The sequence below is a fragment of the Tupaia chinensis genome, unplaced genomic scaffold (genome assembly GCF_000334495.1).
Source record: "Tupaia chinensis unplaced genomic scaffold, TupChi_1.0 Scaffold144378_1, whole genome shotgun sequence".
In the NCBI taxonomy this organism is placed as follows: Eukaryota; Metazoa; Chordata; class Mammalia; order Scandentia; family Tupaiidae; genus Tupaia; species Tupaia belangeri.
The window spans coordinates 2,135,453-2,158,187 of NW_006204238.1; the positions used below are offsets into that span (position 1 = coordinate 2,135,453).

Sequence of the window (22,735 nt, forward strand, 5' to 3'; positions counted from 1 at the left end):
GATATTAACATTGACAAAATTAAATAATTCTTTTGTTTTGTTTTGCTTTCTAAAATAAATAAATTAATTAATTAAATGTCCAGGCTTTGCAATTTGGTATAAGGAAAGCTGAGCACTTTGTAACATGGCACCTCCAGCCTGGCACAAGGCAGGTTTCCAGAAATGTTTGTGGAGTGAATCGATGTATAAATAGTTCCAGGATGTGAGTAGTCTTCTCTCAGTTGCCTTAGTGTATCACCAATAGTTTTCTTCTCCGTCTTCTCATTTCTTATCCTCTACCCCTCAACTTGGTTAGTGATGAATTTGTCCTGTCTCCCCTGGGCTCTCTGTTAATCAGCAGGATTCAGGGGTGGGACATCCTGCTCAGGATGCATGAAGGAAGCTGACAATACAGTGGGCGATACAGACACAGATAAGGACAGAAGGACATTTCACAAGCAAAATACATGGCCTTCAAAACCCCTGCAGGACCAGTGTAGAGCCACAGACACAGAGTGAGAGAGAGAGAGGGGGAAAGACGAGAAAGAGGGACAAGCAGGATCTACACAACATGATCTCCTTTCCCCAGCCCTCTAGCTAGTCAGGATCTTGAGCACACCTGTTTCCTGGTAGGTTCCGTTTGGATCCCACTTGGGATACAAACACATGGTTAGCCATGTGGCTTCTAGTACGCTACCTGTGCTACAATGAGTAGGCCAGCTCTCTTGCCTCAACCTCCAAGATCTGCACCTCCACAAAATGCTTTATTCATTCATTTACTGAGCAACTACTACAGGCCAAGCACTGTGCCAGGCTTAAGACACATAAGACGTAGTCCCTATTCTCAAGGAGCTACTTGAGTTAGAGAGACATTCTCTTCTTACTTTCCATTTTGACTATCACCTTTCCCTTACCATCACCAAAACCCATTTAACCTCATTCTCTTCATTTCTCCCTTATTCAGTTTCTCATTTTATTGGGACTCTCTGAGAGTTTATTTATTAATGTCAGTGTTGAGCTTATTATTCATTTATTTATGTATCAAATGAGCACCTATCATGTGACAAACACTGTTTCAGGTACAGGGGATATGATTAAGAGCAAAGCAGAGAGGAATTAGGTTACTGTATAACTAAACTAGATTCTGATAAGTTAAAATGTGTATTGTATGCATAGAGTATTCACTAAGAAAATAACTTAAAATATCATGAAAAAATAGAGCTATCTTAATGCAGAATGAAGTTAGACTCCTACCTCACACCATAAACAAAAATGAACTCCAAATGCCCCAAAGACCCAAATGTAAAAACTAAAGCTATAAACTCTTAGAAGAAAATGTAGGCATAAATCTTTGCAACCTTAAACAATAGTTTCTTAAACATGACATCAACAATACGAATAAAAGAAAAAATAGATAAACTAAGTATCATAAAAATTAAAATTTTTGTACATCAAAGAACACCATTAAAAAAGTGAAAAGACAGGGCTCGCCCATAGAGCAGTGGTTAAGCCCCGTATATATGGAGCCAGATCCCTCACGGCCAATCACAGATCAAATTACAGCCCTGGCGACGTAAAAAATATGCTGGGTGCACATGTGTGTATGCCAAAAATCCTGACTGGATGGAGAAATGGAGGAAGATGGATCGTGACATGACTACACACTGTTGGAGGGTTCTCTCTCTCTCTTTCTTTCTGGCAAATGCACATGACCTTTGGCAATATAAAAATTTTTAAATTAAAACATAAAAGGAAGGGGTCAGCAGGTAGTGTGGTGGTTAAGGCCCTGGATTGCCACATGACTGACTATGGTTTGAGTCCCAAACCCAGTGACTTGAGAATCACCTTGGGTATGCATGGGTGCCTAAAATTTCGAGAGGAAAATGGAGGAGAAGGGATTGTCATGTGGCCATACCCACTGGGGTGGGGAGGTGATTTCTCACTTCTTCCCTATCTTCTTCTATCTCTCTCCAGAGAGTGCACATGCCCTACGGCAAAAATCTAAAAAAGAAAAAGGAAGAAAATGAAAAGACAACCCACAAAACAGGGGGGAAAAATTGTAAGTCATGTCTCTACTTTTGACTTGTATTAAAAATCTATAGAGGTGGACCAGCAGGTGGCATGGTGGTTAAGGGTGCTGAACTACCACATGGCCAACCGTGGTTCAAGTCCTGGACCTGGCAGCTTGCTTTCTCCCTCCCCCCCCCCTTTCTGGTCAAATTAAAACAAACAAATAAATGAAGTTAAATAAATATTTCTTTTAAAAAAAAAGTCTACAGAGGCCAGCAGGTGGTGTGGTGGTTAAGATGCTATATTCCCACATGGCCAACCATAGTTCAAGTCCCAGACCTGGCAGCTTGCTTTCTTACTTTACCTCCCTCTCTCTGGTCAAATTAAAAATAATAATAACAATTATAAATAAGAGTAAATAATTCTTAAAACTGAGAAAGGAAGGACCAGCAGATGGTGTAATGGTTATGTCGCTGGACTCCCACGTAGTCAACCACAGTTTGAGTCCCAGACCCAGCAGTTTAAAACTCATGCCAGGCACATGTGTGTGCATGCCCAAGATCCTGAGAGGAGAATGAAGGAGAGGAGATTGCAGCATGACCATTCCCCCGGGGGGTGATTTTATGCTTTCTGTCTCTCTGTCTCTCTCTGTCTCTCCAGCTAGCGTACACACCCTACAGCAAAAATCTTTCAAAAAGAAAAGGGACCAGCAGATGGTATAATGGTTACATTGCTGGACTCCCACACGGCCCACCGCAGTTTGAGTCCCGAACCCATCAGCTTGAAACTCACACCGGGCACATGTGCGTGCATGCTCAAAATCCTGAAAGGAGAATGGAGGAGAATGGATTGAGGCATGACCATCCCCCTGGGAAGTGATTTCTTGCTTTCTGTCTCTAAGTCTCTCTCGGTCTCTGTGTCAAGCACACACACCCTATAACAAAAATCTCTCTCTTTAAAAAAAAAAATTATATAGAACACCATTCAACAGTAAAAAGATAAATAACGCAATTTAAAAACAGGCAAATGATATGAAAACACAAATCTCTAGACAAGATACCCAAATGACTAATAAGCACAGGAAACTACCCCTCGGGGGGATGGCCAGTCTGCAATCCGCAATCCCTTCTCCTCCATTCTCCTCTTGGGATCTTGGGCGTGCACACACACGTGCCTGACATGAGTTTAAGTCACTGGGTCCGGGACTCAAACCGTGGTCGACTACATGGGAGTCCAGCGACACAGCCATGACGCCAACTATTGGTCCCATGCTCTACATTATTATCCATCAGGGAATGCTAAACCACAATGAGATATCACTTTATACCCACTAGGATAGCTAGAATAAAAAAAGTTGAATAACAAGGATTAATGAGATGTGGAGAAACTGAAACCCTCATAAACTTCTGGTGGAAATAAAATATGATGCAGGACTTTGAAAAACAATCTGTCAGTTCTTTAAACAATTCATATGTAATCTGGTGGGCTGGCAGGTGGCTTGGTGGTTAAGGACGCTGGACTCCTGCATGTCCAGGACCTGGTGGGACCTGGTGGCTTGCTTTCTCATCGTACCTCTCTCTCTCTCTCTCTCTCTCTCTCTCTCTCTAACTCTGTCCCTCTCTAGTCAAATTAAAATAAATAAGTAAAATTTTTTAAAAATGTAATCTGGCAATTCCACTCCTAGGTATGTACCCAGGAGAATAAAAACATATGTCCCCATGAAGACTTGTACCTAAATAACCATGGAAGCATTATTTATAATAGCCAGAAAGTGGAAACAGTCCAAGGTCCACCCACTGAAGAATGGATAAACAAATGTGGCATATCCATACAATGGAAAATTCTTTGGCAATAAAATGAAAGGAAGTATTGATAAATGCTATAACATGGAAAAACCTTGAAAAAAATATATACTAAGTGAACGAAACCCATCGCAAAGAACCACATTGTATAATTTCCTTTACGTGAAATGTTCACCAACCCCAAACAGCTTCAAGCAGCAAGTATGATGCTGTCTTATGTTGTGACCTCGTCTCTGACCCTTCCTCTGTCATGCTACTGGAAGGTATCAAATGCTCTGATCTCATTTAAACTCAAATCCTGCATCTCAGCGGGAGAAGGCAGCCCTATGTCTTCATGGCCACAGCCTCTGCTTCTCTGCCGGGGCCGCCTTTCTTTTCTCTGTCCAGAACCCACAGTTCAAGATTCATAAGGGGGGTTCACTCAGGCCCAGCCATGAGCAAACACCGGTTTCCACAGAGGACACTCCTTCAGTTCACCTCACAGATCACCATTCCTGAAGTCTTCAGGGGAAAGCAAAGAGATTTAGTCCATATTAAACATAGCATCTCTACATTTTTAAATGCTACTCAGGAAAGAAAATGGTAATGAAGCAGATTTACATCTCTGTCTAGGCTTCTACCTATAGATCTGCCAGAATGAAAACAGTAAATTGCTTCTTTTAATCAAATAAATATTCATCTCAATGGGAATCATAAAACCTCTGGGGAGGAGGAAATTCATAAATCATCGAGGTACAAGAAATAACCTGAACTTCACAGGAAGAGAAAATACATGTCAAAACTAAACTAGTCTTATGTCTCAAAGGAGCCTAGTATATAAGGTAAATCTATTAAAGGCATGAATCATGAATCCAAGACCATGCAGGCCCACCAGGCTTGGAAAAGCAATGCAAACTGCTCTCTAGAAGGAGAGACAGGCCTTCCCAGGGTGGCTGCACATTTCCCACCCCAAGGACTGTGGGGCCAGGCGTCTGCACAGAAGACCTTCCTGACTGAGGAAGAGAGAAGTAAATGTAATTAGAGACCTTTCTTCCCCAGAGCAGGAACCGATTTGTGCTGATTGAAGACGTGATTACACAATGGCAGAGCGGCAGTTTAAGTGTTGCACATCAGGGAGCCAGAGGGTTTTCGGAGCCAGTTCTGAGAATTACACACTGTTCCATGGTGTTTGCTAATTGACCTAGTATTTCTGACTGGAAAAAAAAAAAATCTCCCCAAGGTGGCAAATGAAAGTAGATAATGAGGATCTCTCATCTCACAGGGTAGCTCTCGAGCAAAGCTTGAACCCTCGAGACTACACATTATTTAAATGCAGGAAACTGCAAAAAGGTCGCAGACTGAACATGAAAAGATTCAGAAATATGCAAGAAGGTTTCTGCTGTGATTCTGAGCCTGCACCTACCTCCGCCTCCCCCTTCCCTGCTCCTGCACTACCTTAGCCCAATTGCATGAATTATTTGTAATTGTGAAGATGTGTAGGGAGAGCAGTCATGAGGTCCATGAAATAGGCACCTTTCTGAGAGCTTCAGCATAGCAGCTTCTCTTCATTGAAGTGGAAATCTATCTGTAAGGAAAGGTATCTGCGATCTACAAGACAGTTTTTGCACATGTTGCGCACCCAGTTCTCAGGGTGGAGAGAAATGGCGCAGGGGTGCAAGTGGAGAAGTCAAGAAACCGATTCTGCAGTATAAGCTTTTGCAGTTGTGTTTTTGTTTGTTTGCTTATTTGTTTTTGAGAGAGATTTTTGCTATAGGGTCCAGGTGCTCACCAGAGAGACAGAGAGACAGAAAGTGAGAAATCACCCCTGGAGGGCATGGTCACACCGCAATCCCTTCTCCTCCATTCTCCTCTCAGAATTTTGGGCTTATACACGCACACACACACACCCGGCATGTGTTTCATTCAGGCCACCAGGTCTGGGACTCAAACCGTGGTCGGCCATGTGGGAGTCCAGTGATGTAACCATTACACCATCTGCTGGTCCCAAGCTTTTGTGTGCTTTTGGTGTTGTTGTTTTAAAGTTTATTGCTTTCTTTCATGGTTGAGGAACAGGGAGATAAGCACCTTCAACAGGGTTCATGCCAGAACCAACTCCTCCAGCCTTCCCAGTGAGCCAAGATTGTAAGTGTGTGCCCGGCGTGTACAGGTGGACCGGGAACTGAACCATGGGTCCAGCTTCACTTGAGCAGTGCATTACCCCTACACCATCACCATGTGTCCCTGTGCCCCCCCCCACAAGCCAACCTATTTTACTCTTCATATTTACAACAGAGAGTTTCTTGGTTAAGGGCTAAAAACATACATTTCTCTCTACTGCTACGTGAAAATATGACCTGTCTCTGATGGCCATCTGTGTAAAAATGACATCCCTGCTACAATAAATTGGCCCACCTGTTTGGGATAGTAGAGTCCAGCACTCCAAAACTGAGATTTTCACAAGTTTTGAATCCAGAAATACAATGATTTAGGAAGCAATGATATCAGGACTAAGACTGAGAAAGGGGATTCTTGGTGTTAGAGAACTTGTCGTTAAACAGGTAGGTCATTAAGTGATGAGTGGTTCGCATAAACATCCTTTTTAAAAAATTGCCAGAGGGTGCACGCACTTGCTAGATAGAGACAGAGAGGGAAAGCACCCCACAGCTGGGCACAGTTGTGCTGCAATTCAATCCCTCCCCATCTTTGTATTGTGTTGCAATTTGGGGCTTGCACACACATGCTCCTGGCATGTTTTTTTTTTTTAAGAGAGGTTTTTGCTATAGGGCATGTGCGCTCACCAGACAGAGAGAGACAGAGAGACAGAAAGCGAGAAATCACTCCCGAGGGGGGATGGCCAAGCTGCAATCCCTTCTCCTCCATTCTCCTCTCGGGATCCTGGGCACGCACACGCGCCTGGCCAGAGTTTAAGCCGCCAGGTCCGGGACGCAAACCGCGGTCGACTACGTGGGAGTCTGGCGACATAGCCATTACGCTAACTGCTGGTCCCCTCTTGGCGTGTTTTTCAAGCTGCCTGAGCTGGGACTGAAACTAGTTGACCATATGGGAGCTAGCTCCCTCAACCACTAGGTCATGGGGCTGGCCCGCAAACAATCTTTTTTTGGCTAGAAAAAAAAAGGAAGGCCTCCACTATAAGTAACTGTCCTATAGTGAAAAAGAAATGGCAAATTTTTAAAAATACCCCAACCCACCGAAAAAAAAAAAGCAAAAACAACTTTAAAGTGTTCTTTCCGGAAACAAGGGCGGGTCTATAACAAGTGCCGTTCACCAGAGCACCTCTGGTTGGAAAATTTCCGAAACACGAGGAGAAGTCCATTGCTTTGGTAGGATATTCTAAGATTCCAGCAAAGTACACCTCAGATGCAGGTGGACATTCCTAAGATTATTTGAGTTGGAAGGCATCAGAGTGTTTCCAGACATTATTTATTTGCTTCAGCCCACTGACAGTAAAAACAACCTGATTATGGGCATAATGGTCACATTGCTGGACTCCCACATAGTCGACCGTGATTCGAGTCCCTGTCCCAGCGACTTGAAGCTCACACCAGGTGCATGTGCGTGCGTGGCCAAAGTCTCAAGAGGAGAATGAAGGAGAAGGGATTGTAGTGTGGCCATCACCCTGGGGGGTGATTTCTCACTTTCTGTCTTTCTGTCTCTCTGGCGCGTGCACATGCCCTATAGCAAAAATCTCTCCGAAAAAAACAAACAAAAGAAAACCTGATTATGGCTTCTTCTTGGAAAACTGTCAAGGGTTAAAATGATCACACCAAGAGTAAAAAAGACTTCATTTTGCCTATTTTTATTTCTAGGGTGTGATGTTGGTAGCCTTCAGCTGAATTTACTTTATTTTAAAGCATGAGAGATAATCTCTGCCTTATTTTCAGGACCTTCTCAAGTCCTCCAGACAGTTCTGCAAACATATACTTGCCAACGCCCTTCTCTCTATTCCTTGTCATCTTTCTGTTTATATTTCCCCCCAGGGAAGCCAAAACCAACACTAATTAGCAGTGATTTAAAGCTAGGATATGGAAGGTTAGCATTTACTAGGATTACCTAGGCCCTTTCTCCTAAAGATCAAAGATCCATAGTTAGATATCCAGTCCTGGAGGAGAGTTTGGCGATCTGCTTCATTTATGCAAGTTATTCTTAAGGCTTGACATTTCCTATGATAAAACAGCCCTTCATGCTCAGCAGCTTCGCCTACCTGGTTCTAACTGAACATACTCTTCTCTTCTTCCCTTTTAAGATCCCTACCCCTCTCTCGGCTAGCCCAGTGTGACTTGCTCCATCCTGAACTCAGCTCACATATTGATGACATAATCCTATGTAACATCATAATATGTAACAGGTGCTATAATATAAACCACGAATTAGTAGCACCTTTTCAAGGACATTTGGAAGTAGCCATTCTTTTCATTGGTATTAGGATAGTATTGCTAGCATTTCAGTCAGTATAAGTGGTTAAGTATAGTAAAACTTTCATCAAGCACTGACTATATACCAGATCTTGTGCTAAATATTCTTATGCTATTGAGTTAATCATTATAACAAGCATTGTAAGATAGAAATTAACATTCCTACTGCTCTGCTACAATAACTATAGTTTGGAGAGGCTGAGACATTTGTCCACATTCAGAGATCTAGGGAGTGACTGGGCTGTCATGGGATCCAGGTCCACCTGATTCCACTTGCGGTCTCCATTTGCTATGCAATGGGACATCATGCCTAAGAAACAGCCACATGGGGGCAGCAGATGGCATGCAGTTAAGGCACTGGACTCCCACATGGCCCACAATTTGAGTCCCAGACCTGATGGTTTGCTTTCTCTCTCTGGTGAGCACATGTGCCCTATAGCAAATTAATAATAATAATTAATAAATAAATAATTTTAAAAAACAGGCCACCACTGTGAGGTCCAGCCTAGTTTGTATATATAGAGAAATATAATATATATATATATGTGTGTGTGTGTGTATACTGTAGAGAATACTTCTCTTCTACAGAGAAGTACTTGTGTGTGTGTGTGTGTGTGTGTGTATACGGTCTTTTAAAAATTATATATTAATTAATTATTATTCTTATTGATTTGGTACAGGGCACATGTGCTCTCTCTTTCTCTCTTTCTACACACACACACACACACACACACACACACGCTAATTTCACTCATAATATATAGATACTGAGACTGTAAGATGAAACAGAACCAAATGAAATTTCTCCCAAGAATGTACGCATGCTTAACAATAAAAGGCTTCTGAATTAATTCAACACATGAATTAAGGGCAAATCCAAAAGGTCATCTGAGTAGATACAGAAAAAACATTCAGTAATATTGTACACTCTTTATTCATAAAAATATTAGCAAACCAGGTATCAAGGGAAACTTGTTCAACCTAGTGAAAGCTGTCTACCAAAAACTTACATCAAACATCTTTTTAAATGGCATTTAGAGAATGACTTCTATAAAAAGTCAGGAAGGAAACAAGCGTGCCTGCTAACACTGCTTACATTCCATATTAATTGGAGCTTCTAACTAATGAAAGTAGGCAAGAACTACATGTTGAAAAGGAAGAAGTAACATTGTTCTTACTTGTAGAAATGTTGAACCCTGGAGATTCAAAAACTACTCATTAACTATTAGAACTAATAAATTCAACAAGCACTGCTGGAGACAAGAATAACGCACAAAATTCCGTAACACTTGTTTTCACCAACAATAACTGAGTAATACAGAAATGTAGTTATTACAACTTGTTTCATTCAACAAATAGCAATAACATTCTTTTTTGGAGAGCTTTTTTCCTTTTTTTTTTTTTTTTTTTTTTTGCTATAGGGCGCGTGCGCTCACCAGGCAGACAGAGAGACAGAGAGATAGAAAGCGAGAAATCAGCCCCCAGAGGGGATGGCCACACCGCAATCCCTTCTCCTCCATTCTCCTCTCGGGATCTTGAGCACACACGCACATGCTAACTGCTGGTCCCAATAAAATTCTTAAGATACCTAAGAATTGGGACCAGCAGATGGCATAATGGTTACGTTACTAGACTCCCATATGGCAGACTACAGTTCAAGTCCCAGACCCAGAGGCTTGAAACTCACACTTGCTTTGTGTGGGTGCATGACCAAAATCCTGAGAAGAGAATGGAGGAGAAGGGATTGCGGTGTGGCCATCCCCTCTGGGGGCTGATTTCTCGCTTTCTGTCTCTCAGTCTCTCTGGCGAGTGCACATACCCTATAGCAAAAATCTCCTCCTCCTCCCCCAAGAAAGGATACTTAAAGGAGCTGAGAGGGACATAAATAGAAACAATTACAAAAGTTATTAGCATAAAACAAGATGTAATAAATGGAAAAAACAGAGCATGTTTAACAAAGAATATTCAATACTATAGAGACATAAACCTTCCCCCAAACAAACTTAGTGAATTTCAGTAGAAATCTGAACTGGATTGTGTGTGTGTGTGTGTGTGTGTGTGTGTGTGTGTGTGTGAATATACTTAAGATGCTATATCTAGTCTTATGTTCCATAACACATAGAAACAAACAGATCTGCTGTAATTTTAAGCCAAAGATTGGTATGCCTATTCTCATCTCCAAATTCCAGAACTGCAAACATTTTCATAATTTTGAAAGAAATATGAACAGGGATGGTCTCACAGCCTGGTGGTTAAGGGGGCCAGATCCCACATGGCCTCAGTGTTCAAGTTCCAGCCCTGAGGGCTTGCAGGCCAGGCAGGTGGGCCTGTCTGTCCAAAATCATGACAGGATGAAGAAATGCAGAGAAGAGATTGCAGCATGACTGTGCCCCACTGAGGGGTGCTTTCTTCCTCTCCTTTCTCTGTCTCTCTCTGGTGAGTGCATGCCCCCTCTGGGGGGGGGGGAAATAGTATGAACAAAACTGGCACATGCAAGTCATCCAGAATAGTCACAGAAGGCTAGGATTTTAAGCGTCTTTCCAGAAGGCATTAATGGGTTGTTCTGGGCATAAAACTGAACAGAATCTTAGTCTCCATTTCCATCAGTTAGCTGGAGAAGCAAGTGGTCAGAAATGATTCTATCTACTGACAAAGAAAGCTGAGAAAATCAAAATCTACCTGAGGAAGATTTCATAAAAGTTAAATGAAAGAGTTTTAGGAATGAGGAAGATGAGTTAGAGGAGACAGATGAGAATTTACAGCAGAGAAACAACTTCCCCCAAATTCCAAATCGCATTTGAGAGTGGCTCTGGCTGGGACCTGGAATGAGTCAGGAATAAGATTCCTTGGTACCTTGAAGACTTCAGTCCAGCATCACCATCCCAATAGAAAATGAAATACCAACATCCATGTACGGATGCTCCCTAAAGAATCAGTGTACTAATTTTAGTACTAATTTATCCAGCACTTTGATAACATTGTTTCCCAAGGGAAAATCTAAGCAAAAACTGGTCGGGATAACCAAGCATACAAATTAAATAGATTCTAAATCTTACATTTCAAAAATAAAAGTGATAAGGAAATAAAGCTCAAAACATTGGGGTTGTCTTTTAGATAGGAGAGATTTTTACAAGTTGAGACCAGCACTGTTAATATCACCATAATTCACTATAGAAACCCTATAGATGAGTGTTCTATTTTACTATAGATAATGTAGACAGTAGTAGCATAAATTTAGTCCTAAAGCATAAGAACTGCTCTCCTTAGGAACTGAAGGGAGGCTAAAAGGTCTTTGTTTGCACCTGCTAATTAATGAAGGAGCTTTGGGGTCCGAGAAGGTGGTCAGGAGGAAAACTAAGAGCCATAGTATCATTCCAGTGGTAGCAAAATGAGGGTGGGAAGAAAGAAGCTAAAGAACAGCCAGCAATAGACTGTGTCAAAATGAGACAAGTTAGGTGCCATTAGAAAATCTCAGCGGAGCCCGACAGCGGTGTGGCAGTAAAGTGTGATACTCTGTAAGGTCCTCCTACATGAGAAGGTTTCCAGTTCATGTCCAGAGACCTCCCAGAGCACAGTGAGTGCATGATCTGGGGCTGACTGAAGACTAGGAGTGGATCTTGGTGTCAAGAGCCTATTGATCTATTTTTTTTTTTTTTTGGAGAGATTTTTTTGCTATAGGGCGCGTGCGCTAGCCAGACAGACAGAGAGAGACAGAAAGTAAGAAATCACTTCCCAGAGGGGACGGTCACGCCACATTGCCTTCTCCTCCATTCTCGTCTCAGGATCTTGGGCATGCACGCACACGCGCCCGGAAGAGCCTATTGATCTATTGAGGTTTCTCTCTCTCTCTTTCTCTCTCTTTCTCTCTCTTTCTCTCTCTTTCTCTCTCTCTCTCTCATAGAAGTAAACTAAGAAAAAGAAAATAATAATCTCAGGACACAGGACCAGAGTGTGCAATGGTAACACAACTAGACCCACATAAGAAGGTCCCAGGTTCACTGGACCAGCAGTTGGCATAATGGCTATGTCGCTGGACTACCATGTAGTCAACCACAGTTCGAGTCCCAGACCCAGTCGCTTAAACTCATGCTGGGCATGTGTGTGTGCATGCCTACCCACGATCCCAGGAAGAGAATGAAGAAGAAGGGATTGCAGCTTGGCCATTCCCCCTGGGGGGTGATTGCTCACTTTCTATCTCTCTGTCTTTCTGGCGAGCGCGCGTGCCCTATAGTAAAAACCTCTCAAAAAAAAAAGATGAAGAAGAAAAGAAATTCCCAGTTCTCATCCCGAGGTCTCCCTATACGTGCTGGGCATATGCACACTTGCACATGACCTGGACCGGCTGCAGCGGGGGTGGGTCATGATGGGAAGACTTGGTTGGAGGGGCTTCTCTCTCTTAAATATAAACAAACTTAAAACAAAAAATCTTGGGGCAGCAACCCAACAACAGGTGAGCTAAGCCTGGAACTTGGCTTTCTGGAGATCCTACCCTCCTCTTTGGTATTGCTGGGCCATTGAACATCATCAAATAGCTCAGAACTTGGATTGTAATGTGTCTTTTTCTTCCTTGTCAGTTTTTCTTCACTTCAACTCATTCAGCATCCTTTTTTTTTTTTTTTTTCATACTGGCCTTCCTTCATCCCGGCTTAGGAAATGTCTTCCCTCTGCCAGAAACAAATGGCAGTTTGCTTAGCCAGACTTCAGGTACTCCATGAATTTTGTGGTCTTTGTTTTCGTCTGCAATCTTTCTTCTTTCTTTTTCTTTTCAATTATTTTTTTTCTCTCCTTTTTCTTCTTTAAGTTTATTTTTTTATTTCATAGAGGAAAAGACAGAGAGGTACTCTTGACATGGTCTCACCACACTGATCCTCCTGACAGCCTCTTGGTCAACCAGGACCAGAGATGTAAGCATGGGCACCCCAGTATGTTCGGGTCCCCCCAGATCCAAACCCAGCCTTCCCATGTGGTTCCAGTGTCATGCAGCAGCACCCGCCACCACCACAGCTGGGCCTGCAATTTAACTTCCTAACTCTTCCCTATACCAGACTAACCAGGGACTCCAAGCAGATCGGCTGATTCTGTTTCCCTTGGTAACTCGAGCACACTCAAGGGACTTTCAGAAGTCCAAAGTGAAAAAGCCTGCAGGATTATTTGATCTCTCATTTTGTATTTTGTATTTTTTTGAAGAATTATTTTATTTGGGGACCAGTAGTTGGCATAATGGCTATGTCACTGGACTCCCATGTAGTCAACCACGGTTCAAGTTCCAGACCTGGTGGCTTAAACTCATGCCAGGGGCGTGTGTGTGTGTGTTTGTGTGTGTGCCTAGGATCCTGAGAGGAGGATGGAGGAGAGGGTATTGTGATGTGGCCATCCCCCCGAGGGTGGTTTCTTACTTTCTGTCTCTGTGTCTCTCTCTGTCTTTCTGGCAAGCTCACATGCCCTACTCCCAAAAAAAAAAAAAAAAAAAAAAAAGAAAGAAAAGAAAAAAAAGAAAAGGAATTATTTTATTTAACTTCATTTTATTATTTATTTATTTATTTATTTATTTTTGACCAGGGAGGGACAGAGAGAGAGAGAGTGCCCTTAACACCACGCCACTTGCTGGACTCTCATTTTGTATTTGAGTAAAAACATCCAGAGAGGTAAAGAGACTTGTTAGTTAGTGGCAGGGGCAGGCTAGAACCAAATTTCTTTTCTCTCTCTTTCAGCTATATCAGCCTATCAGTCAGCCCAGCAGAATGAATGAGTGTCTAAAACAAATATTGGAGATTTTAAAAGTCAAGTTGACATAATGGTTGCATCACTGGACTCCCACACAGTCGACTACAGTTCAATTCCTGGACCTGGAGACCTGAAACTCATGCCTAGCACATGTGTGTACATGCCCAAAATCTTAAGAGAAAAGTAGAGGAGGAGGGATTGCAGCATGGTCATCCCCCCTTGGAGGAGTGAGTTCTCCCTTTCTTTTTTTTTTTTTTTTTGAGAGGTTTTTGCTATAGGGCGCGTGTCATTGCCAGACAGACAGAGAGAGAGACATAGAGACGACAAACAGAGAGAGACATAGAGACAGAAAGCGAGAAATCACCCCCCGGGGGGATGGCCATGCCGCAATCCCTTCTCCTCCATTCTCCTCTCAGGATCCTGGGCACACATGCACACGCGCCCGGCGTGAGTTTTAAGCCACCAGGTCCAGGACGTGAACCGCGGTCGACTACGTGGGAGTCCAGCAACATAGCCATTACGCTAACTGCTGGTTCCCATGTTCTCCCTTTCTGTCTCCCTGTTTCTCTCTTTCTCTCCAGCGAGCACACGCCCTATAGAAAAATAAAACAAAAAAATCCTCTCCAAAAAATGTCAAGTTAAGGGGAAAAATAAACAACTATAAATATTTTCATCTGAGATCAACTAAAACAATTAGAAAATGTAAAATATTCTGTTGATCAAAGAAGACTTTATTACTAAATAGCTCAAAGTTATATTTTAACTACATGATTATCATGCAAATAATTCAGAAAAAAACCACACATATTTTTCTTTTTTTTGTTTTTAGTTTGCTATAGGGTGTGTGCACTTATCAGAGTGAGAGAGAGAGAAAATGAGAATGCACCACCCCCCAAGGGGGTGGCCATAACACAATCCCTCCCCCTTTCTCCTCTCAGGATTTTGGGCATGCATGCACACTCACCTGAGATGTGTTTGTCAAGCTGCAGGTATGAACTTGAATCATGTGGCTGACCACGTGGGGTCCAGTCATCTTAACCACCACATCACTGGTTAACCCCCCCAAAATTTTTTTTATTACATGTGAAATTTTGTGGTAAGTTCTGTGATGGCAAAAATAGTATATTTGGCTTAACAAATATAAATGTGTTTTATTCTGTGCCTTGGATGTCCTCAGAATACTCTTAGGCCAAATCATTGTCTTAACAATGCATACAGTGTACCTCTTTTATTTATTTTTCTTTGTCACTGGCCAACGAGAGAAAGAGAGGGAGAGAGAGGAAGCATGAGGCATGGTCACGTGACAATCTCTTCTCCATTTCTTCCTCCTTTCAGTGTTTTGGGCATCCATGCACACGTGCCTAGTGTGTCTTTTAAACTGCCAGGTCTGGGACTCAAATTCATGTGGGATTCAGCTCCTTTAACCCCGGGTCCAGACTGGCTCACAATCTACCTCACATTCCCAAGTTTTCATGTCTTAGACAAAGTATATTTGCTAATCTTTTCAAAGAAAAGCCTCTGGCATATAAACTGTGCACTTTTCAATTTTCCCGATGGTGCCCAGTCCAGGACTGTCATGCTCTGGTGTTAGACCCCCTCCCTACACCTCCTCTCCATCCTGTCCTGCTCCTCCCACGTCGTTTTCAATTCACACTCATTTCTCTCCCCCGAAACTCAGCACGCCTCTGTCTGTACCACGCAGGCATTTACTGCGTGTAAACTCAGCTTGTTATTTATCTTATGGTGTGTTCTTTCTGTCTTATTAATCATTATTCCTTAATGAGAGCTTACAAGATACGGCAAGTGCTCAATAAATAAGGTGAACAAAGAATTTGTTGTTCAAGCCAAGACACTTTTGAGAGTAGAATAGGATGCTATTAATAATCCCACTGGGACAACAGGTGCAAACCATCGCTGTCCCTGACAGTGATGGTGGGTGGACACCACTGGGGGCTGGCTCACTCAACCAGGAAAGAAAAAGTCCCTTCTTCCCTTGCCTTGTTCTGTGATAGAAACTAGAAAGCCTGGTTTCTCTTCCTCCCTCACAGATGGGGGTGGCTGCAAGACAGTTGTGCTCAATGAGACCTTAGCGAGGGGTTTGTGATGATTGGGCTTTCGTGCTAAAAGCGTGTTATTGTAGCTGGCTTGGCTCTTTCCACCTTCTTCCTGTGCCTAGAGGTGTAATAATCACCTAACAACTGCAAAGAGACAACTAGGAGGGCAAAAGAAAGGACAGCGGAATAGAAAGTAGGCATAAACCGGCAGCTGGCAGGTGGCAGAGTGGTTAAGGATACTGGACTCCCACATGGCTGACCGGGGTTCCAATCCCAGACCTGGTGGCTTGCTTTCTCACTTTCCCTCTCTCTCTCTGCCCCTCTCTGGTCAAATAAAAATAAATTAATTAATTAAATTAAATAAAAAAAGAAGAAGAAGAGGAAAGAAAGTAGACATAAACCAGGTCTCTGGTGGTAGCTAAAACAAAGCTATCAACTCCCTCTCTAGACCGCTCCTTCTGCAAGAAAAATAAACTTTTATCTAAAAGTAGGAAAGTCCTTTTGTTATTTGGAGCCAAACATATTGCTCTTTTTTAAAAATTGCCAGAGGGCATGCACACTCTCCAGAGAGAGAAGAAAGAAAGGGGGTGGGAGGTACCCCTCAAGGGTCACACTGCAATACCTTCTCTTCCATTTTTCCATCCTGTAGGGATTTGGGGCACACATGTACACACACACACCAGCATGTTTTTCAAGTCATAGGGGTCAGGATTTGAACTGTGGTTGGCCGTGTGGGATCTGGCTTCCTTAAATACTAGGCTATAAGGCTGGCCCCAACGCTTGATTTTATTTATTCATTTTGTTTGAAGTTCTTGCCATAGTGTATGTGCCTTGACCAGAGAGAGAGGCAGAGGGAAAGTGAAAAATCATCCCCCTACCACTGGGGCGGTGTGTGTGTTGGGGGGGTGGGGAGGGGGATGGCCAAACCACAATCCATTCTCCTTGCAGGATTTTGGGCACATGCATGCATACATGCCTGGCATGATTTTCAAGCCACCAGGTCCAAAACTTGAACTGTGGTTGGCCATGTGAGAGTCCAGTGCCTTAACTACCATGCCACCTACTGGCCCCCAAGGCTTGATTTTAAATCTTTGAAAATGATGCTAAGTGGGTACTTCTGGCCGCACACATCCTTCATCAGTAGTGAAGCAGGTGCTGACTGTCACGTATTGCAGGAGAGTAAAGGGGGTCAAGTCTCCCAAAAAGGGAGACTAGGAGATCAAAGCAGCCCAGGCTCCCAGGAGGTGTCTGTCTGCACACAATGCTCTCTCATTGACTTCCCAGCCTCACGTAATCCCTGAGGCTCCAAGGAAAAGTCAAAAACATCAGACCCACATTCCATTTGGTCTCTATGCAGGTAGGGACACCCACACTTCCAGGTGTGGTAGTCTCACTGAGTCGCACCCCACCTCTTCCACGCTGGTTCTCACCATCATCTGTTGATCTGAATGTTCTCCCATACTGCTGTAGCTCACACTTCCCAGGTGCATCTGCAGAATGCTTCCATTGCATTGAAGAAAATAGGACCTGTCTTAGATGCCCAGATCCCAAGAGGAGAATGGAGGAGAGGCCATTTCAGAGCGGCTACTGCCCAACGGGATATGATTTCTCACTTCCAATCTCCCTCACTCTCTCTGTCTCTCCAGTGAGTGCATGTGCCCTATAACAAACCAACAAAATCGTAATATAATTTGTGACACGGAAGGACTTGTCCCCGCAGCTCCTCCTCCTTAGTACCGAGCACGTGATTTCAGTCTCTCACTTTGCTTCCTCATCCCTCTGTATAACTCCCAGTTACCCAAACAATGGCTGCTCCTCTCCAAGAACAGTCCCCCGGCTGAAAGAGCCATCCTTGACCAGCTCTATCTGAAACCAGCTGAATTTTGGTTGCTCTGGCTAAAGTCCTATGAACGCTTTAATCCTCTTTCCCCAAGCTAGATGCTCTTAGGAGCTTTATAGTGCCTGGCATTTTCAAATAAAGAGTATTGTTAATGGTATTCTGGTTTATTTCTTTCCACAAATTATATCGCAAAAATATATAGGTTGGGGAGGGGGGAGGGGCAGCAGGTGGCTTGGTGATTAAGTGCACTGGACTCTCGCATGGCCAACCATGGTTCAAGTCCCAGATCTGGTGATTTGCTTTCTCACTTTCTCTCTCTCTCTCTCTCTCTCTCTCCTCTCTCTGTCCCTCTCTGGTCAAATTAAAACAATAATAATGATGATGAATAAAATAAAATAATTCTTGGAATTTTATGTATAGGATGGGATGTTGGAGAAGGTAAAGTAAGAGAATAAGTCAATAGATTCTTTCTAAAATTGATAAATCAGGGAACCAGCAGTTAGCGTAATGGCTATGTCGCTGGACTCCCACGTAGTCGACCGCGGTTCGCGTCCCGGACCTGGTGGCTTAGAACTCACGCCGGGCGCATGTGCGGGCGTGCCCAAGATCCCGAGAGGAGAATGGAGGAGAAGGGATTGTGGCGTGACCATCCCCCCTGGGGGGTGATTTCTCGCTTTCTGTCTCTCTGTCTCTGTCTGTCTGGCAAGCGCACGCACCCTATAGTGAAAAAAACCTCTCAAAAAATAAAATAAAGTAAAACAAATAAATAAAATTGATAAATCAGCAACATAAGCGAATTATTTAGAAACAGGATGGTAACTGATCAAACAGCTAAGAGCTGAGTGATTTTATCTGGGAAGCAGGACTGTTGTCTTTGTTATAATCTTCTAATATGTTCTAGTTCATAAAATTAGATGAATTTGTTGTTTTGATAATTGAAATAATTTTAAATAATTACTTATTTAATTTTACTTATTATTATTTTAATTTGCCACAGGACATGTGCACCCACCAGAGAGAGAGAGAAAGAGAGAGATGGAAAGCCCCCAGGTCTGGGGCTTGAACCATGATCGGCCACGTGGGAGTCCGGTGCCTTAACGACATGTCACCTGTCAACCCCAATTTAAATAATTTTCTAAAAGTAAAAAGAATTTCAACTTGCAATCAAGTGTGTCTATAAGTTATTCCAACGAAACTGAGGCTTGAGAAGAAAGAACTAGCGAGCAGCTCCTCATTCAGACACCCAAAGCTGACTCACCCACCTGGACAGGCAGATAGCAGGGAGCTGGAAGCACTTGGGTCTGCCACTCAGACCTCCCTGGGAGTCTCCAAGCAAGTCCCAGATTTTTGCTAAAAAAGATACCTGCCTACCTGCAGCTTTTTGGAACACTGCCACTGTCCTCCATGGAAGATGAGTGAAGTTCCTTTTAGATTCCAGTTCTGCAACTTGGTTTTTCTTCTGTGCAACTTACTCCCTTTTCTTTAATCAATTTTCTGTTCTCTGAGACTCTTTCCTCATTTTTATTTTTCTTTCTTTTTTTTTAATAGTTTTTTTTTTTTTTTTTTTTTTTTTAAATTTTTTTTTTTTTTTTTTTTTTTTTGCTATAGGGCACATGCACTTGTTGGTGAGATAGAAAGTAAGAAATAACCCCTCGGAGGGATAGCCACACCACAATCCCTTCTCTATTTTCCTCTCAGGATTTCGGGCATGCACGAACACGTGCCTAGCATGAGTTTTAAGCCGCCAGGTCCAGGACTCAAACTACGGTTGACTACCTGGGAGTCCAGCAACATAACCATTATGCCATCTTCTGGTCCCAGTTTTATTTTTCTTTTTAATCTTAAATTCTTCCCACCATTCCCACCCCGTCTCTCTTTTCACCTTCATTTTCTCTAAATCTTGGCCTATACTCATGTTCACAGACCTGGTGGTGATTTAATTTACCAATAGGAGAGCTGAAATCACTTGTCTTTTGCATACAACCTACTCATCTGTAAAACTGGTTAATATCCCTCAGGATACTGTAATAACTGCTGGACTAACCTTGAAGTTCTTGAGATTAAATAATTTAAGAACTTTGATTTCCTTAATTTAAGTTATAGAATATTAAGCTTCATAAATAATTGAATCTATTTCTTTTCCTTAAATTTTTTTAAAAAGCTTTTTTAAAAACTTTATTTATTTATTTAAATTTTATCAGAGAGGCACAGAGAGAACAAGAGAGAGAGAGAGAGAGAGAGAAAACAAGGTGCTAGGTTCAGCGCCCTTAACCACCATTACACCTCCTGGCCCTTCTTTTTCTTAAATTTGTAACTTCAATTCTAGAATGATAACATAAAATGACAAGATAGCTAATGAATCCAATTTTATAAACAGTTTTTCCTTTAAACAGCTGAAGGAAAATCAATGAATTAAGAGTTTTTAATTTCTAGAGAAATACAGTGATCAGATTCAAATAAGTTAGATTTAATGTTATCTTTTTTCTCAAAACAGAGCTATGTGTGTGACTAAACTACCCTGCTAAGACAAAATCTTTATTTTTCTTTTTTAAAACTGTAAGGCTCGGGACCAGCAGATGGCATAATGGTTATGTCACTGGACTCCTATGTAGTTGACCGCAGTTTGAGTCCCGAAGCTGGTGGCCTAAAACTCACGCCAGGTGCATGTGTGTCCATGCTCAAAATCCCAAGAGGAGAGTGGAGCAGCATGAACACATACGCACCTGGCGTGGCCCTCTGAGTGGTGATTTCTCACTTTCTGTCTCTTTCTCTGGTGAGCCAACATGCTCTATAGCAAAAATCTCTAAAAAACAAACAAACAAAAAACTGTAAGCCTGGGGCAAGCCCATGGCATAATGGTTAAGGTAGTTGGATTCTATATGGCTAACTCCATGGTTCAAGTCCTAAACCTGGTGTCCTGAAAAATGCCCTGGGAATGTATGCATGAATGCTCAAAATCCCCAAAGGAGGGAGAGATGGAGGAGAAAGGATTGTGGTGTGACCATTCCCATGAGGGTGTTTTCTCATTCTCTCTTTTTTTCTGTCTCTCTCTAGGGAGCACACATGCCCTCTGACAAAAATTTTGACAAGGGGATTTTCAGATTTTCTGGTCATACACTACCAATATGTAAAATTGATCTACAGGATTCATAGCTCCTTATGTATGTGTAAAGAATTATGGTTCTTTGAACTGGCTTTGTGGTGTAGTGGTGACGCACTGCTCAAAGGAAGTCAGATCTTGGGGCCAGCAGGTGGCTTGGTGATTGAAAGCACTGGACCTCGAATGGAGTCCCAGAACTAGCAGCTTCCTTTCCCACTTTCCCTCTCTCTCTCTCTGTCCCTCTCTGGTCAAATTTAAGTAAATAAATAAATAAGTTAAATAATTATTTTTTAAAATGAGAGAGAGAGAGAAGCCAGATTCCACACAGTGACTGTGGTTCAAATCCCTGACTCATCCTGAAACACTCTGGCATACATGCCAAGTGCCCAAGATTGGATGGGCTGGAGAACTGGAGGGTGGGGAATGGTGGCATGACCAGACCCTGTGGAAATTTCTTCTCTCTCTCTCTCTTGCTCATGCATGTGCTCTATCACGAATAAAGAAAATATTTTTTAAAATAATTACGGTTCTTTGAAGACACCAAGATGTGCTGATGAAAGTATCTGCAATGGCACCACTGCTTGCCCCACACAAGGTCTTCTTACCTAAAAACTTAAGGCTAAACTGAAGACAGAAAGGGCTTTGGACTATCTGTAGTTACGAATGGCGGATTTAGATTTCATACAAGTCTGCTTTTATTTAAAATGCAGATTAGTTGTTAGAAAAAAGCACACACCTCAAACCAATATCCAATCCACATTTTTTCCTGACACAGAAGGAGGCTGCTCTGAAGGTTTTCCAGGCTTACCACTTAGCAGTGGTCAAGCCAAAAATAAACCCATGAGGGTTTACTGGGCAAATTCAACAGCACACCAAGCACCAGTCTATGGAAAGCTGGATTCAGCTTCTTTCCCAACAGACCACCACCCACATTCCCACATCTCCTAATTAGGAAGCTAATTAGGATTCCAAATTTAAATGCTAAATGGAGAGGGAGCTCTGGTCTCAGGCCAGGATTCCTTGAACATCAAACACTCTCTTCTGTCCTCTGTTGAGTGCAGTGGGCTGTGGGAAGGGAGGTGGGGCAGCCTGACTGGGGCCATTTGACTTGCTGGAGGGCAGTGTTTATTTTCATTTCTCTGAGAGGGACAATCTGTTGCACAAATTGCAAACCCTGGAAAGATAGTATAAGAAAATTAAAAAAAAAAGTCATGGGATTTTAGTTTTAAAAAAAGAAACAAGTATCTTTTTATAAGTGCAATTATTATCATGGAGACCTGAGGGGACATGAAGAGGTCCCCTCAAGAGCAGTTCCTGGTTCCAGCTAGGCAGCCTCTCCTTGGAGCAGGGCGACTTCTTCAGTTACCATGGCAACCAAAATTAGAAGTGCTTTTGCAACACTAACAGAAACCATCTTTTGAAGCGCTTCTGTGAATCACATTGAATATTGATGCAAACTTGTGTGATACATATTTTTCAAACACACACACACACAAACAATCATGTTCCCATCAACGAACACTCGTTTTAGATTTCCATTTGCAATCTTAACTCGGAATACGTTTTTCGGTCTGGTTTTGTTTGTTTCCCTTTTGGATTCCTGCGGCCTCCAGTGCAAACGCGATGTATTTCATTTCCAAACTTGTCTGAACTGCACGGGTGAGAGTTTAGAAAGTGATTCACTCGCTTTTATTTTGAAGCGGGATGCGGATGGGGTGGGGGAGGGTGGGTCTAACATAGAGCCTTCTTGTCCACGGAGCTCAGAAGTACGGGGAGAGGGGAGGGGGGAATGGGAGGGACAGAGCTGGGGAGAA

At 42.6% G+C, this 22,735-nt stretch overlaps 1 protein-coding gene across 1 annotated transcript in view; it reads right to left on the reverse strand.

The window, feature by feature from the left end:
• The window catches only part of NIM1K (NIM1 serine/threonine protein kinase), a 69,961-nt gene that overhangs the window by 45,939 nt on the left and 1,287 nt on the right, over nt 1-22,735 (reverse strand). The window lies entirely within an intron of this gene.